The sequence below is a fragment of the Leuresthes tenuis genome, unplaced genomic scaffold (genome assembly GCF_036924035.1).
Source record: "Leuresthes tenuis unplaced genomic scaffold, fLeuTen1.0.hap1 SCAF_18, whole genome shotgun sequence".
Classification (NCBI taxonomy): Eukaryota; Metazoa; Chordata; class Actinopteri; order Atheriniformes; family Atherinopsidae; genus Leuresthes; species Leuresthes tenuis.
The window spans coordinates 26999152-27017806 of NW_027325372.1; the positions used below are offsets into that span (position 1 = coordinate 26999152).

Here is an 18655-nt window from a genome sequence, read left to right on the forward strand (position 1 = left end):
GTTGCAGTTCCCACTGGACCATTACTGGTTTATCGACCCTGGACTGAGACTGACATCATGGAAGCATAACAATGCTTACCAGATCCAGAGATTTCTGGACCCCATTTTGCTGACGAGTTGCGAGATTTCTGCGCACAATCTGCCCGACTGGGGTTGAATTGCGTCGCATATTGGCAAAAAAGTTCAAACCGACCGACCTCTGCAAAATAGAGGCCAGTATGCTACAACTGGATTTGCGACCTACCAACAGTGAACGAGGACATAATGATAACGCTCAATATGAAGCAGCCATCCAAAGACTGTGTCAAGCCATCACCACTCAATTTCCAACCAAAATCAATATGTCCCACATTTACACCTGCAAACAGAAACCCGGTGAAGGGACTGATGATTTTGTACACCGCATCCTTGAGGAAGTCAGCAAGCACAGCGGTCATCAGAGACCAAGGGATTTGGGTAATGAATCAGGACCATGGGAGAGTATTGCATGCAATGGAATGTCCGACCATAGTTGGTAAAAAGCGGGTAAGAAAAGGTTAAAATACCCGACTGTACACAATCAATAGTGGGAGCGTATGTGTTCGGCTACAAGAAGGTGTGAAAGTCCGACCATGGTTTGTAAAAAGCGGGTAAGAAAAGGTGCGAATGCCCGACAATGTATGATCAAAAGAGGGAGCGGAGGTTTTCGGCTGCAAGAAGGTCTGAATGTCCAACCATAATTTTTTTAAAAACGGGGAAGAAAATAATCGAAAGCCCGACTATACACCATCAAAAGCGGGAGCGGAGGTGTTCAGCTGCAAGAAGGTCTGAATGTCCATCAATAATTGCTAGAAAACATGAAAGAAAATTTTCGAATATCAAACCGCACATGATCATAAGCGGGAGAGGAGGTGTTCAGCTGCAGGAAGGTTTGAATGTCCACCCATAATTCCTGAAAAATGGGTAAGAAAAGGTGTGAATGTCCAACTATACATCATCAAAAGCAGGTGTGAATGTTAGATCATAATTTGCAAAAAGCTGATGAGAAAGGGTGAGAATGCCCGACTATACACCATCAAATGCAGGAGCGGAGGTGTTCGGCTGTAAGGAGGTGTGAATCTCCGACCATAATTGCTGAAAAATGTGTTAGAAAAGGTAAGAATGCCGGACCATACATCATCAAAAGCGGGAGAGGTGGTGTTCGGCTGCAAGTAGGTGTGAATGTCCAGCCATATGATCTTTGATCTTCAGCCAACATGGGTATCGAAGACAAATCTGTTTCAGATAAAAAACATGCTTCAAAATGTGATTCTGTGGTAGGAATTAAGTCCACAGTTCTTTGACAATGCATTGTACTCAAAAATGTTTTTTTGTATGCTGACAATCGCTCAGAAAACATCAAATTTGGATCAGCAGGTGAAACAGTCCACTCCATTTCTTTCTGACATGTAGCAACAAACTCTCCCACACCTTGTCACTGCCAGTGTGTACGTTTGGCCAAGGAAATGTGAGGGCGAGTACCACAAACATTAAAAAAATCGAAGTGCTCTGGAGTGAGCGACACAGCCAATAAAGTAGGCGCACATATTTTTTCACTTCTTCTCATAGTCATTGTCAGGCCCCAAAGAAATGTGTGATGTGCAGTGCAAATCAGTAGGTTGCATGAAATCAGAAAGGGGTGAAACTAACGCTTTTGCTTCTTCCACTAGTTGTTGTGAAAAAGGAGAGCTGGGAAGTTTCCACTCATAAGCATATGTAAGTGCCGATGAATCAAACTGCACTGCTGTGAAAACTTTGTCAGGCTGTAACATAACCTTAACACCCTCTGGTGTAGAAGTTAAAATAATGCCTAATTTACACATGAGATCACAGCCCATCAGGTTAATGGGACACAACTCTGATAACAAAAATGAGTGTTTGAAGGAGAGCTCATCGGGAGTGACAACACGCAATGGGCATTGTCATTTTCTCCTTCACAACCTGGCCTGATGCAGACATACAGTAAACGTGGTTTCCACTTAACTTTGGAGGACAATCAAACTCCCCTGACGTCACTACTGATGAACATAAGTTCCTATATTCTGAGAGAAATATCTTTGCTCTAGGACGGAAATAGCATGCAAAACTTTACTACGTGAATCACAGTCGGCAAGCGTTGCTTCACTACACAGAGCAGGAAAAATGTGTGAGTGTGTTTGTGCTATCACCCATTAGTGGAGGCTCCGCTGCCGCGTGACGTCCAGAACCTGCCTCCCACCCTCAGTCAGCCTTTTGCCCAATTTCATCACTTTTTAGCTGTGGACAGTCCTTCTTCCAGTGTCCAGTCTGGCCACAGTAAAAACAAATATTCGGATCATAGCTCTGGCGTGGCCCATTTCGACCTCCTCTCCCACACGTCCACGTCTTCGACTTCGGCCTCGTCCTCTGTTTACACCAACTGCGTAATACATGGTCATGGTTGCCAAATGTAGCTCCTTTTCACACTTGTCCCTTTTGGTTGTCTTACGCGTCTCAACTTGGTTCTGAGCATGGCGAGCATATCGGCGAACGTCAGCCAAACGAGGACCCTCACACCATCCCACGTAAATGTTCTTTACTTCAGTGGCGACATCTATATAATATTGTCTGGGTCCCGTTAAAACATGTATTTTTCCCATCTAATTCCTTGTTTGCTTTAAAACAAGTATTCCCCATTTTCTATCCCTTCAGTAGCCAACCAGTTTGTATGGAGTACACTGGAGCAACTTGACTGATCAGTAAAACACTGCTTTTGTTGTCACCGCAAGGCTTCCCCCGTCGGTTGTTTCACTGAGACACTACTGAGTAACTACAACTCAACACAGTTTATACACATAACATTCATATACATACTAACAAACAAACAAACAATAATTTATCGCAATTTTCTCATCTCTGTTTGAACGTACACCCAGGTAAATATTCCTGTAGTCTTCTCATACCGACTATGGACCCATTCATTGTTTAACTTCACTGTTTTGCAAATCCTAATTGAATATTACACATTGACATTGAACTTTACTGGATAAGCAGGTCTTCATTGCATTCAGCAGCCTATATGTGAGCATCTATGTGTAAGCTGTTCTTCTTTGCATTTATCAGCAGCAAGCAATTCTTCACTGCACATGCATATGTAAATAGTAAAACAATTCCAATGTGTTAGCGAAACCTTCTATATCACAGTGGTTTCTAAGATCTATTTTAAGTTCTTTGCCATCAGTGAGATGACATAGTTTACAAAGTGTGTCAAATTATCACTGAAGATCTTTTCAGGAATTTCAAATCTAGAAATGAGTTATTTTACGCATGATTTTGCTACTGAGAGTGCATCTGCTTGTGCACATGGAAATATTTCAGACCATTTGGTAAAAACCTCTGTTGTCACTGAGCAGAATCGTTTCCCTTAACATTAATTTAGTTCAATGAAATCTACACAATAATGAAATAATGAAATACAAACAAATATGTTGAAAAAGATACACTGGCTTAGGGAATTATCTTCGTTTTGGTCTTAGATTGCCCTGTGGAATGTATTTTGCACATATTTGACCTGCTAGACAAAACTTTATTAATTTATTTATTCTAAAAAAAAAAATTCAATAATTAGTAAAACCATATGCTGTAAAAACCTTGTTCATTATTGCTTCCATCCCTCCTGTTGAGACATGACATGGTCCGTGGCTCAATACTGCAGCATATTTAAACAAATTCTTTGGCAGTATGGTTTTCCTTCCGGTCATTCATACGAGTCTATTGTAGATGGCAATTGAATAACATCTAATAATGCTAAAATATTTGTAGTTTATACATTTAGCTGTGGATGTCAACATACCTGTTTTTCCAATGCTGTGTTAACACATGTACAGTTGAGAAGGCATACTGACTGTCAGTGTAAACGTTAACAACCTTTTTGTTATTTAATTTACAAGCTTCAGTTAAAGCTACCAATTCGACTGCTTGAACAGAGTAATTTTTTGGTAGTGGTTGTTTTAAGAAAACTTCAGTTTCTGTTACTACTGCAAATCCTGTAGCATTTGTGCCATCAGGGTTTTTTGCTTGACCTGTTGAATAAATATAGTTATTTCTGCATTTTCATAACGTATATCAGTTAAGTCTGGCCTGGGTAAAACACTGATGGTTATTTCTGACATGCAATCATGAGGCTTTCCATCTGTGGGGTAGGTAGCAGTGTGGATGGATTAAGTGTAGCACATCTCTCGACAACAAGGTGTGGCTGTGAAAGAAGAACTGTTATGTAGGAGAGATGTCTGGTAAAGATATTTTGTTAAGTAACCATATCACAGCCACTGCATGAGGTACCTTAAGTGTTAATGGGTGAAATAACACCATTATTGTTGATGCCTGCACTGCCAATGGCTTCTGGCCATTGATTCAAAAGTACGATCTCGTCCCTTTTTCCCCCTTTCAGTGGACACTGGCCCCTAATTACCGCAATTCAGCAGGGGGTCTTTCATTAGAAGTACTGGACTCCCCCGTGCACGGTTTCAGCTCCGACCCTGGAAAGCGGAAAAAACGTTGAGATCTGGTTTGAGGACCCAATTGTTGAGAAAAGTCTCTCAATGAGACTCAGAGTTGCTGGAGTCAGTTAATGCAAATGTTTAATCTTGCAGCAAGTTCAAGAATGTGTGTGTGTGTGTGGGTGTATGTGTGCGAACGTGTGTGAGTTTGTGTGTGTGAGAGTTTAAAGAACCTGTTATCCACAGGCAGGTCTTAACTAGTATGGCACAGGTCCAGCCTGTCTCATCTTTTTTGGAAGGTCCAGTGCTCGGCCGTAACCCTTCTGTCTGTTTGGACTCTCACATACATTCGGTTAATCATAGAAAAACGAGAACAAAACTTTTTAGCCCCTTAAATTCATAAAACAGACATGGTGCAGTTATTTCCATTCTAGAAAATAAGAGTAATCACCACCATTCCTATAAATTCTGGATATTCTAACAATCTGAATCTTTTTTAAATGTTCGATGAAGCCCTTTGCTGTTCTGTTTAGAGACTCAGCTGATCATAAACCAAGTTTTGCTCTTGAACCAAGCTTCTAAACTCTTCACCTTTTTCATTTCTCAGTTAGTATTCACTTTAAAACTGATTAAAAGAAAAATTAAATGAATGCCTATCAACAAATGTGGGATCTAAACTCTAGTGCTTTCTCTAAAATAATTTCCTTTCTCAATTCAGAAATGTGTGTGTGTAAGTCACAACACCCGTGACACCAAAACGGCTTTCTTTTCTCTCTTTTCTCTACACTCTGCACTGTGAGCACACACACCAAATCAGAAAGGCTTTTTTCTCTCTTTTCTACATTATGGACTGTGGGGACAGTCCATAATGTGTGCCAGGGCGTTGTCTCACGTATTAGATTATGCTTAAGATACGAATGGGTTTATCAGTCACATCAGAATCCATACATACTGATCCTCCCGTAATAAAATGGTTGGATCTTATCAAACACACTTTGTTTCTTGTGACAAGTCAGCGAAACAGCGTATACACGTCAAGACACTGAATCAAGTTTGCCACAAGAACTCATAAGTTTGGCAGTATTGCTCTGCCGTCAGCAATCATACACCCATTTTATTTTCATGAGACATGTGCAGGCACCTGTTCATCTACTGTTCTATCACTATGAATTAGTTTATCTATTATCAATAAGGATACTTCTACAACTACTATCAAAGTATGTCCGGACTTCTTATGTTGTCAGTTGCTATATATGAATAAGTGGGTTGCTACTGAAAAGCATTAAGCATGTCACACAGCCCAAACATATAACATTTCAGGACACACCACACAGTTAACAACCACAGTGAAGCGTGTCAAAGCCCAAACATGTAACATTCAACAGGACACTTACACAACACATTCAAATCAAACAGTCAGACAACATACAAGAACATATACCCCAGCCGGCATTGCTCCCTGCCTATTTTCCTACAACTCACTATGTGTGCGCACACCTTTATTCACAAACTCTTCAACTTATACTCTTTTACCGAAGCTGCTACAGCTCGATTGGCCAAATACCCTTAGATCCTATTTCGGTGAATTTGACATCTGCCTTGTATGTAAAAGATTAGCGGTTTAGCAGTTTTAATTTAGTTTGAGTGAAGGAATTCATTTTATAGCAAAATCCGAAATCGTGAAGAACTCATGAAAGTAAGCTTATTCTCGGATTCCTGAAACTTTAGATTTGCTCTTTCTTTTACTGCAAAGTACAACGTTGAGCAGCACTAATGAGTTGTTTCTATTTTTGGCAGGCTTTACCTTTGCGGGTGAAGCCCTTTCTGTCTGTGCAAAAGAAATCTTGTTACTGTGCAGAGTGACTTCTCTGAGTAGAGTCGCCTTACTTGTTGTGACTTTGCCGATGTTCGAAGCTGGAGTGCAAAGTTGTTGCTTGAATGGTACTCGCTGGAGCGTGTGGTAGTGTAAAGTTATACCATTTAAAAGGGCTGAAGAGTGCTCAGTGCAGCGGGTGGGCGGAGGTGCAAAGTGACACTATGGCCATAAAAAGAACACCGCTACAAGTGCGCATTGTGCCAGGAAGGGCCCTCGGACGTGAACCAGTGGACAGTTATCGCTTCTCGGCCTTTTGGCTAAGATCAAGTGTAGTATCTGTTCTTATCAGTTTAATGTCTGATATGTCCTCTATGCGAGGACTATTTACTATATTAAATGGATTTTTATCAATAGGAGTTGAAAAAGGAGCTTGCTCCGTTCACTCCAAGCATCGACCCGGTACTGCAGTGCCGCTGGGAACGGTGCGCTCTCCTCTGCTCTTGTGAAAAAGCAAACAGCGGTGCAGGATGGAAGTTTCAGGGAGCCTAAGATGAAACTTTCTTTTAATCTGCTGAGAAAAGAGAGTGAATGCGAAGCAGACTTTAATACGGCTCTGGGAGCGAGCCGAGTGCGGGCTAACCGGGACAATTGCTTGAAAGAAACGCGACACCGAATGAGCAGTCAGAACAAAGCCTCAATACGGTGTTCCCGTGTTGTTTGTGGCTGCCTTGTCTTTTGCACAGAGTAAAAGACAAGGCAGCCATCGAATAGGGCCCGATTGTTCCTACTTGGTCAGCCGAGGAGCAAGGGGGGGAGCAAGCGTCTCAACCAAGCAAAGCTCACCATGGGGAAGGTGGCTATGCCAACTAGCCTGATGCCCTGCTCCCGCAGTGATGGATAATCGTACACTGGTTTCTCTTCATAATGTACAAGTCTTTCGCCTTTTACTAAAGACTTCCGTGGAGAGCAGCACTAATGAATTGTTTCTATTTTTGGCAGGCTTTACCTTTGCGGGTGAAGCCCTTTCTGTCTGTGCAAAAGAAATCTTGTTACTGTGCAGAGTGACTTCTCTGAGTAGAGTCGCCTTACTTGTTGCGACTGTGCCGATGTTGCTTGAATGGTGCTCGCTGGAGCGTGCGGTAGTGTAAAGTTATACCATTTAAAAGGGTTGAAGAGTGCTCAGTGCAGCGGGTGGGCGGAGGTGCAAAGTGACACTATGGCCATAAAACGAACACCGCTACAAGTGCGCATTGTGCCAGGAAGGGCCCTCGGACGTGAACCAGTGGACAGATATCGCTTCTCGGCCTTTTGGTTAAGATCAAGTGTAGTATCTGTACTTATCAGTTTAATATGTGATATGTCTATGCAAGGACTACATATTAAATGGATTTTTATCAATAGGAGTTGAAAAAGGAGCTTGCTCCGTTCACTCAAAGCATCGACCCGGTACTGCAGTGCCGCTGGGAACGGTGCGCTCTCCTCTGCTCTTGTGAAAAAGCAAACATTTTTCGAATATCCAACCGCACATGATCATAAGTGGGAGAAGAGGTGTTCAGCTGCAAGAAGGTGTGAATGTCCACCCATAATTCCTCAAAAATGGGTAAGAAAAGGTGCGAATGCCCAACCATACATCATCAAAAGCTAGAGAGGTGGTGTTCGGCTGTAAGATGCTGCGAATGTCCGACCATAGTTGGTAAAAAGCGGGTAAGAAAAGGTTAAGGCATTCAGACCTTGCTTCACCTGCTTTTCACCAAATATAGTCGGACATTCACACCTTCTTGCAGCCGAACACTTCCGCTCCACCTTTTAGTTTTCTATGGGGCATTCACACCTTTTTTTACACCGCATTTTATAAAAACACCACAGGAACACCGTATTGAGGCTTTGTTCTGACCGCTCATTCGGTGTCGCGTTTCTTTCAAGCAATTCTCCTGGTTAGCCCGCACTCGGCTCGCTCCCAGAGCCGTGTTAAAGTCTTCTTCGCATTCACTCTCTTTTATCAGCAGATTAAAAGAAAGTTTCATCTTAGGCTCCCTGAAACTTCCATCCTGCACCGCTGTTTGCTTTTTCACAAGAGCAGAGGAGAGCGCACCGTTCCCAGCGGCACTGCAGTACCGGGTCGATGCTTGGAGTGAACGGAGCAAGCTCCTTTTTCAACTCCTATTGATAAAAATCCATTTAATATGTAGTCTCGCATAGAGGACATATCAGACATTAAACTGATAAGAACAGATACTACACTTGATCTTAGCCAAAAGGCAGAGAAGCGATAACTGTCCACTGGTTCACGTCCGAGGGCCCTTCCTGGCACAATGCGCACTTGTAGCGGGGTTCTTTTTATGGCCATAGTGTCACTTTGCACCTCCGCCCACCCGCTGCACTGAGCACTCTTCAGCCCTTTTAAATGGTATAACTTTACACTACCACACGCTCCAGCGAGCACCATTCAAGCAACAACTTTGCACTCCAGCTTCGAACATCGGCACAGTCGCAACAAGTAAGGCGACTCTACTCAGAGAAGTCACTCTGCACAGTAACAAGATTTCTTTTGCACAGACAGAAAGGGCTTCATCCGCAAAGGTAAAGCCTGCCAAAAATAGAAACAACTCATTAGTGCTGCTCAACGTTGTACTTTGCAGTAAAAGAAAGAGCAAATCTAAAGTTTCAGGAATCCGAGAATAAGCTTACTTTCATGAGTTCTTCACGATTTCGGATTTTGCTATAAAATGAATTCCTTCACTCAAACTAAATTAAAACTGCTAAACCGCTAATCTGTTACATACAAGGCAGATGTCAAATTCACCGAAATAGGATTAAGGGTATTTGGCCAATCGAGCTGTAGCAGCTTCGGTAAAAGAGTATAAGTTGAAGAGTTTGTGAATAAAGGTGTGCGCACACATAGTGAGTTGTAGGAAAATAGGCAGGGAGCAATGCCGGCTGGGGTATATGTTCTTGTATGTTGTCTGACTGTTTGATTTGAATGTGTTGTGTAAGTGTCCTGTTGAATGTTACATGTTTGGGCTTTGACACGCTTCACTGTGGTTGTTAACTGTGTGGTGTGTCCTGAAATGTTATATGTTTGGGCTGTGTGACATGCTTAATGCTTTTCAGTAGCAACCCACTTATTCATATATAGCAACTGACAACATAAGAAGTCCGGACATACTTTGATAGTAGTTGTAGAAGTATCCTTATTGATAATAGATAAACTAATTCATAGTGATAGAACAGTAGATGAACAGGTGCCTGCACATGTCTCATGAAAATAAAATGGGTGTATGATTGCTGACGGCAGAGCAATACTGCCAAACTTATGAGTTCTTGTGGCAAACTTGATTCAGTGTCTTGACGTGTATACGCTGTTTCGCTGACTTGTCACAAGAAACAAAGTGTGTTTGATAAGATCCGACCATTTTATTACGGGAGGATCAGTATGTATGGATTCTGATGTGACTGATAAACCCATTCGTATCTTAAGCATAATCTAATACGTGAGACAACGCCCTGGCACACAATCAAAAAAAAAAAAGAGAGAGAGCGGTTTTGTGTCCCCACAGTCCATAATGTAGAAAAGAGAGAAAAAAGCCTTTCTGATTTGGTGTGTGTGCTCACAGTGCAGAGTGTAGAGAAAAGAGAGAAAAGAAAGCCATTTTGGTGTCACGGGTGTTGTGACTTACACACACACATTTCTGAATTGAGAAAGGAAATTATTTTAGAGAAAGCACTAGAGTTTAGATCCCATATTTGTTGATAGGCATTCATTTAATTTTTCTTTTAATCAGTTTTAAAGTGAATACTAACTGAGAAATGAAAAAGGTGAAGAGTTTAGAAGCTTGGTTCAAGAGCAAAACTTGGTTTATGATCAGCTGAGTCTCTAAACAGAACAGCAAAGGGCTTCATCGAACATTTAAAAAAGATTCAGATTGTTAGAATATCCAGAATTTATAGGAATGGTGGTGATTACTCTTATTTTCTAGAATGGAAATAACTGCACCATGTCTGTTTTATGAATTTAAGGGGCTAAAAAGTTTTGTTCTCGTTTTTCTATGATTAACCGAATGTATGTGAGAGTCCAAACAGACAGAAGGGTTACGGCCGAGCGCTGGACCTTCCAAAAAAGATGAGACAGGCTGGACCTGTGCCATACTACTTAAGACCGGCATGTGGATAACAGGTTCTTTAAACTCTCACACACACAAACTCACACACGTTCGCACACATACACCCATACACACACACATTCTTGAACTTGCTGCAAGATTAAACATTTGCATTAACTGACTCCAGCAACTCTGAGTCTCATTGAGAGACTTTTCTCAACAATTGGGTCCTCAAACCAGATCTCAACGTTTTTTCCGCTTTCCAGGGTCAGAGCTGAAACCGTGCACGGGGGAGTCCAGTACTCCTAATGAAAGACCCCCTGCTGAATTGCGGTAATTAGGGGCCAGTGTCCACTGAAAGGGGGAAACAGGGACGAGATCGTACTTTTGAATCAATGGCCAGAAGCCATTGGCAGTGCAGGCATCAACAATAATGGTGTTATTTCACCCATTAACACTTAAGGTACCTCATGCAGTGGCTGTGATATGGTTACTTAACAAAATATCTTTACCAGACATCTCTCCTACATAACAGTTCTTCTTTCACAGCCACACCTTGTTGTCGAGAGATGTGCTACACTTAATCCATCCACACTGCTACCTACCCCACAGATGGAAAGCCTCATGATTGCATGTCAGAAATAACCATCAGTGTTTTACCCAGGCCAGACTTAACTGATATACGTTATGAAAATGCAGAAATAACTATATTTATTCAACAGGTCAAGCAAAAAACCCTGATGGCACAAATGCTACAGGATTTGCAGTAGTAACAGAAACTGAAGTTTTCTTAAAACAACCACTACCAAAAAATTACTCTGTTCAAGCAGTCGAATTGGTAGCTTTAACTGAAGCTTGTAAATTAAATAACAAAAAGGTTGTTAACGTTTACACTGACAGTCAGTATGCCTTCTCAACTGTACATGTGTTAACACAGCATTGGAAAAACAGGTATGTTGACATCCACAGCTAAATGTATAAACTACAAATATTTTAGCATTATTAGATGTTATTCAATTGCCATCTACAATAGACTCGTATGAATGACCGGAAGGAAAACCATACTGCCAAAGAATTTGTTTAAATATGCTGCAGTATTGAGCCACGGACCATGTCATGTCTCAACAGGAGGGATGGAAGCAATAATGAACAAGGTTTTTACAGCATATGGTTTTACTTATTATTGAATTTTTTTTTTTAGAATAAATAAATGAATAAAGTTTTGTCTAGCAGGTCAAATATGTGCAAAATACATTCCACAGGGCAATCTAAGACCAAAACGAAGATAATTCCCTAAGCCAGTGTATCTTTTTCAACATATTTGTTTGGATTTCATTATTTCATTATTGTGTAGATTTCATTGAACTAAATTAATGTTAAGGGAAACGATTCTGCTCAGTGACAACAGATGTTTTTACCAAATGGTCTGAAATATTTCCATGTGCACAAGCAGATGCACTCTCAGTAGCAAAATCACGCGTAAAATAACTCATTTCTAGATTTGAAATTCCTGAAAAGATCTTCAGTGATAATTTGACACACTTTTTAAGCTATGTCATCTCACTGATGGCAAAGAACTTAAAATAGATCTTAGAAACCACTGTGATATAGAAGGTTTCGCTAACACATTGGAATTGTTTTACTATTTACATATGCATGTGCAGTGAAGAATTGCTTGCTGCTGATAAATGCAAAGAAGAACAGCTTACACATAGATGCTCACATATAGGCTGCTGAATGCAATGAAGACCTGCTTATCCAGTAAAGTTCAATGTCAATGTGTAATATTCAATTAGGATTTGCAAAACAGTGAAGTTAAACAATGAATGGGTCCATAGTCGGTATGAGAAGACTACAGGAATATTTACCTGGGTGTACGTTCAAACAGAGATGAGAAAATTGCGATAAATTATTGTTTGTTTGTTTGTTAGTATGTATATGAATGTTATGTGTATAAACTGGGTTGAGTTGTAGTTACTCAGTAGTGTCTCAGTGAAACAACCGACGGGGGAAGCCTTGCGGTGACAACAAAAGCAGTGTTTTACTGATCAGTCAAGTTGCTCCAGTGTACTCCATACAAACTGGTTGGCTACTGAAGGGATAGAAAATGGGGAATACTTGTTTTAAAGCAAACAAGAAAAATACATGTTTTAACGGGACCCAGACAATATTATATAGATGTCGCCACTGAAGTAAAGAACATTTACGTGGGATGGTGTGAGGGTCCTCGTTTGGCTGACGTTCGCCGATATACTCGCCATGCTCAGAACCAAGTTGAGACGCGTAAGACAACCAAAAGGGACAAGTGTGAAAAGGAGCTGCATTTGGCATCCATGACCATGTATTACGCAGTTGGTGTAAACAGAGGACGAGGCCGAAGTCGAAGACGTGGACGTGTGGGAGAGGAGGTCGAAATGGGCCACGCCAGAGCTATGATCCGAATATTTGTTTTTACTGTGGCCAGACTGGACACTGGAAGAAGGACTGTCCACAGCTAAAAAGTGATGAAATTGGGCAAAAGGCTGACTGAGGGTGGGAAGCAGGTTCTGGACGTCACGCGGCAGCGGAGCCTCCACTAATGGGTGATAGCACAAACACACTCACACATTTTTCCTGCTCTGTGTAGTGAAGCAACGCTTGCCGACTGTGATTCACGTAGTAAAGTTTTGCATGCTATTTCCGTCCTAGAGCAAAGATATTTCTCTCAGAATATAGGAACTTATGTTCATCAGTAGTGACGTCAGGGGAGTTTGATTGTCCTCCAAAGTTAAGTGGAAACCACGTTTACTGTATGTCTGCATCAGGCCAGGTTGTGAAGGAGAAAATGACGATGCCCATTGCGTGTTGTCACTCCCGATGAGCTCTCCTTCAAACACTCATTTTTGTTATCAGAGTTGTGTCCCATTAACCTGATGGGCTGTGATCTCATGTGTAAATTAGGCATTATTTTAACTTCTACACCAGAGGGTGTTAAGGTTATGTTACAGCCTGACAAAGTTTTCACAGCAGTGCAGTTTGATTCATCGGCACTTACATATGCTTATGAGTGGAAACTTCCCAGCTCTCCTTTTTCACAACAACTAGTGGAAGAAGCAAAAGCGTTAGTTTCACCCCTTTCTGATTTCATGCAACCTACTGATTTGCACTGCACATCACACATTTCTTTGGGGCCTGACAATGACTATGAGAAGAAGTGAAAAAATATGTGCGCCTACTTTATTGGCTGTGTCGCTCACTCCAGAGCACTTCGATTTTTTTAATGTTTGTGGTACTCGCCCTCACATTTCCTTGGCCAAACGTACACACTGGCAGTGACAAGGTGTGGGAGAGTTTGTTGCTACATGTCAGAAAGAAATGGAGTGGACTGTTTCACCTGCTGATCCAAATTTGATGTTTTCTGAACGATTGTCAGCATACAAAAAAACATTTTTGAGTACAATGCATTGTCAAAGAACTGTGGACTTAATTCCTACCACAGAATCACATTTTGAAGCATGTTTTTTATCTGAAACAGATTTGTCTTCGATACCCATGTTGGCTGAAGTGCCCAATGATCTTTGGGCTAAGAGCAAATATGATGTGGGGTTGATAAAAGGCTGTGAACCAGTAATTGTCACCCCTAAATCAGACTTTTGTCCATGTAAAAAACAATACCCTTTTAAGCCTGAAGCAATTAAAGGGATTAAACCTGTTTTTCAATCTTTTCAGAAAACAGGCGTTATTGTTCCTTTTGAAAATTCACCTGTGCTTACTCCATTGTTTCCTGTTAAAAAGATTAAAGATGCTGGCCAGCCAGATGAATGGCGTTTTGTACAGGACCTCCAAGCGGTGAATGCTGCAGTTCAGCCACATGCTCCTACTGTGCCCAACCCACACACTATTTTGTCTCAAATTACATCAGATGCACAGTTTTTCTCAGTGGTTGACTTGTCGCCAGTGCACCCTGATAGCCCATTTTGGTTTGCTTTTTAGTTTGAAGGGAGATCTTGGACTTTTACCTGGTTATGCCAGGGGTACTGTGAAAGTCCCACTATTTACAATGCTGCCCTCAAAGCTAGTCTGGATTAACTTCAATCAACCACAGGCTCTGCTCTTTTGCAGTATGTGGATGACATCCTTTTATGTAGTCCATCTAAACAACAGTGTGAAAAAGACCAAATGACTCAAATAACTTTCTTGCTTTCAAAATCTTTCCTCTAGTGACGCTGACTTAGAGAGGGATGAAGATAATCATGTTTAATTGTTCATGTTTTGATTGTTTATCATTGGACCCTTTATTACTATGATGCCTGCATTTTAAACTCACGTTGTGTGCAAATGCAGGCTGATGTTTTACAGATAAAGTTATTATTTTCCTTGTTTCTTTTGGGTTGATTAATATAATGGTATTATTATAATCAAAAGGGAGGAATGTAATGGAAAATAATTCTTATATGCATTGTATTGAGTGTTACTGTGTATAACCTGCAAATGACCGAGCTGCAAGGTACCACCCTGCCCTGTTTTCTTAAATTCCTCTTTACAATGGTGGGCTTGTTATAATGAGATAGCTGCACTTTAGGGGGGACAGGGTTAGGCTGGTATTTACGAGTGTGTCTGGGTAACCTCAACTGATGGTTGGGGAGGAAAGTTAGAAGAACAATCAATTATACCCAAAAACAGATGACGTGATGAGCGGGCAATATAACTGTGTGTTTTTGCTTCAGTGGTCAGAGCAACTCTGTATTCTGTACTGTGTTGTTCTCTCTTGCAAGATATTATTATTAAAGTCTCTTATCTCCTCACAAGAAAATAACTGACTCCCCAAATGCAAGTGTCAGGACAAATGATCAAACTTCTCCAAGCTTCAGTCTGCAGAGAAGTACAAGACAGGGTTGCTCACTTTCTCCCTCACTTTTTGCTATTTTCATCAAACCTTTAGCAGCTGCTATCAGACAAGATAGAAATATTAAAGGCATCCAACCCCAAAATATTGAGCATAAAATAAGTCTTTATGCTGATGATGTATTACTTTTCCTTCAGAACTCACAGACGTCTCTCACTCACACGATCACACTCATAAATAAATTCTCAGCACTTTCTGACTACTCTATCAATTGGTCTAAGACCACAGTTCTGCCCATTAACTGTAGGGTCCAGAATATACCTGCGATCACTTTACAGTCAGGAAATATTAGATATTTAGGCATAAACATTTCCTCCAGGCTCTCAGAGCTAACAAAGCTAATTTATGTGCAATTATTAAAGACAGTAGAGGACAATCTCTCTCGTTGGAAGTCCTTACCTATATCACTTATGGGGAGAGTTACAACCATTAAAATGATGATACTACCAAAAGTTAACTATTTGTTCTCAATGATCCCCATAAAACCAACCTGCTACTTGGTTTAAGTCACTAGATTCATGCATCTCCAAATTTCTGTGGAAAAACAAACCACCACGTATTAGTTTAAAAACCCTACAGAAGACCAAGGACAGTGGTGGATTAGATTTACCTAATTTTCAGCACTATTCCTTAGCCAATAGGTTACGGTATATATAAAAATGGTTTAAACCTAGCCCAATAGATGAACATGGATAAATATAGAACAAGCATTGTGTGATAATCTGGAAATCTCTGACCTGCCACTTATTAGTCAAAACGTAAAAAATCACAAATGTTTCAAAAGCATTAACATCAGCACCTCTCTGACAGCCTGGTGGGAATTTCTTAAAATAACAAAGTCTTCACTTGTCCCGTGTAAGCTTACACCCATCTGGAACAATCCTGACATCCTGCAAAACAAAAAAATGCTAAACTTTACTCTCTGGAAGATCAAAGGAATCAAATATCTGGAACATATAATCCAAAATGGACATTTTATTTCATTTGATGAGCTCATATCACAACATGAGATAGGCAGCAATAAATTCCTAGAATATCAACAACTTAAGTCTATAATAACAAAGAAATATATCCTCCACCAACCAGACTTACAACTCCCGATTAGGGTAGCAGAATTTCTAAGCATCTGCACCCCAAAACTACTATCAAAAATATATAAATTATTGTCTAAGATAGATGACACAATGTCTCTACCATCCTCAAAATGGGAGGCAGATTTATCCATCAGTTCTAGTCATAGCTTCTGGCCACAAATATGTTTGAACACCTTCAGAATGACTCAAAATCCTAATTTACAGCTCATACAATACAAAATTCTTCATAGAACACACTATACAGGACAAAGGATGTTCAGGATGGGTCTAACACACTCAAACATCTGCTCACATTGCACAGATAACACACCTGATGATTATGCACACGCTTTGTGGTTTTGTGCGCCTGTCCAGAAGTTCTGGCTTGAAGTCTGTGCGGACCTATCAACATGGCTAAAGTGTAGCATTCCTGCATGCCCCACACTGTGCATACTGGGTGACTTAGACAACATCAACGTGGAATTTAGCTTAGCACACATGATCCTCACAGTGTTATGTATAGCAAAGAAAACTATTCTCATGAACTGGAAAGCGAAGAACAATCTGTGTATTAACCAGTTTAGAAATTTTCTTTTAGATTATATTAGCATGGAAACAATGTCTGCCTCCTCAAAACATCAATTGGCTGAATTTAATTCTCTCTGGTCCCCTCTTATTAGCTTGATCACATAGTGTTGGTGGTGGGTTGCTGTCCCGTCGCTCTGGGCGGTTGGGTGTGTGCTGGGGGGGGCTGTGTGGCTTCGGGCGTCTGGTGGTCTCTCGGGTCGTGGGGACCGGGTTGGTCATTGCTGGGGGGGACTGTGTGTTGGGCTTGGAGGGCAGTTTTGGGGGCTTGCGGGTGGGGCTGTCTTGCGGTGTGGGGCGGGGTCCCTTAGGGGCCTTGGGGTGGTGGCTGCTGGCTCTGTACCGGGTGACCGGGCCGCTCTGGCGTGGGTGGTGGAGCTGGGCCTGGACCTGGTGGCTTGCCGCTGCCTTGCGCCCGAGGCGGGGCCCTGCCTGTGCCTGGGGGGTCTGGGTTGCCCTGGACATGCCACAATATGCGTGGGTTGGTGCAGGTCCTGGTGCCGGCCTTGTTGCTCTGGGAACTCCAAGGTGTCCGCAGGTGGTTATTTTCTTTAGGGTGTTGGGGCGTGCGGTGAGGGGGAGGGGGTCTGTGTGGGGGTGTGCTTTTCCCCTGTTGGGGGGGGCCTGGGGGGGCCTGGGTGATGGTGGGTCTCGCTGCTGCGACTGGTGTGACCGGGTGATTTGTTTGTTTGTTTGTTTGATTTTTGTTGTTGTTTGTTTGTTTTTGTAGAGGTCCTCCGGGGTGGGGTTGGGTTGAGTGGGGTGGGGCGGGATGGGTTCCTTCTGGGGGTACAGTAGCTCCCGGAATATGGTGACTGCAGGCCCCGAGCCTGGTGGACATCAGGCCCTCCTGCCCTGTGTTGGGTCCCAGGTAGCGGGGATGCCTATTGCAGCCAGTCTCTGGCTGCCCTCTCCGGGGTGGGAGGGACCAGGAGGATGAATTAATTATTCTGCTAGTTTATATATTGTAAACATAAACAATAAACATTTATAAAACTTCCCTTGGGAAAGCAAATCTGTTTGGCATAAAGGTATTCAGACTACAATTCTGCTGACATAATGCACAATTCCGGATTTTGATATAAAATGAATTCCTTCACTCAAACCAAGTTAAAACTGCTTTTTCCTTCATATTTATCCATGTCTAAATAGCTTTAAACAAAAAAGAACGTTGTACTTTGCAGGATAGGAAATAACAACACTAAACCTTTAGGAATCCGAGAATAAGCTTATTTTCACGAGTTCTACACAATTTCGGATTTTGATATAAAATGAATTCCTTCACTCAAACCAAGTTAAAACTGCTTTGTCCTTCATATTTATCCATGTCTAAATAGCTTTAAACAAAAACGAACGTAGTACGTTTCAGGATAGGAAACAACAACACTAAATTTTTTCAGGAATCCAAGAATAAGCTTCTTTTCACGAGTTCTACACAATTCCGGATTTTGATATAAAATGAATTCCTTCACTCAAACCAAGTTAAAACTGCTTTGTCCTTCATATTTTTGCATGTCTAAATAGGTTTTAGGCATAAAATTCTTCATATTACCCTGTATGTGAAAGAAGCATACTTGTGATGGAGCAATACACTCCTTTTGGGTAACCTAAACTGATGGTTGGGGAGGAAAGTTAGAAGAACAATCAACTATCAACCAAAGACAGATGACGTGATGAGCGGGCAATATAACTGTGTGTTTTTGCTTCAGTGGTCAGAGCAA

The 18655-nt window shown here is 41.5% G+C and overlaps 4 non-coding genes across 4 annotated transcripts; 3 read left to right on the forward strand and 1 right to left on the reverse strand.

Annotated features, from left to right (window-relative positions):
• The first annotated feature begins 6588 nt into the window (after positions 1 to 6588).
• LOC140276174 (U2 spliceosomal RNA) lies at positions 6589 to 6784 on the forward strand. The gene has a single exon (XR_011908853.1). It is a non-coding gene; the product is annotated as a U2 spliceosomal RNA (small nuclear RNA).
• Positions 6785 to 7194: 410 nt separating this feature from the next.
• Positions 7195 to 7308, forward strand: LOC140275811 (U5 spliceosomal RNA). Its single transcript, XR_011908524.1, has one exon. It is a non-coding gene; the product is annotated as a U5 spliceosomal RNA (small nuclear RNA).
• Positions 7309 to 7583: 275 nt separating this feature from the next.
• On the forward strand, positions 7584 to 7771 carry LOC140276101 (U2 spliceosomal RNA). The gene has a single exon (XR_011908786.1). It is a non-coding gene; the product is annotated as a U2 spliceosomal RNA (small nuclear RNA).
• A 601-nt stretch (positions 7772 to 8372) lies between these two features.
• LOC140275943 (U2 spliceosomal RNA) lies at positions 8373 to 8562 on the reverse strand. Its single transcript, XR_011908642.1, has one exon. It is a non-coding gene; the product is annotated as a U2 spliceosomal RNA (small nuclear RNA).
• Positions 8563 to 18655: the final 10093 nt, after the last annotated feature.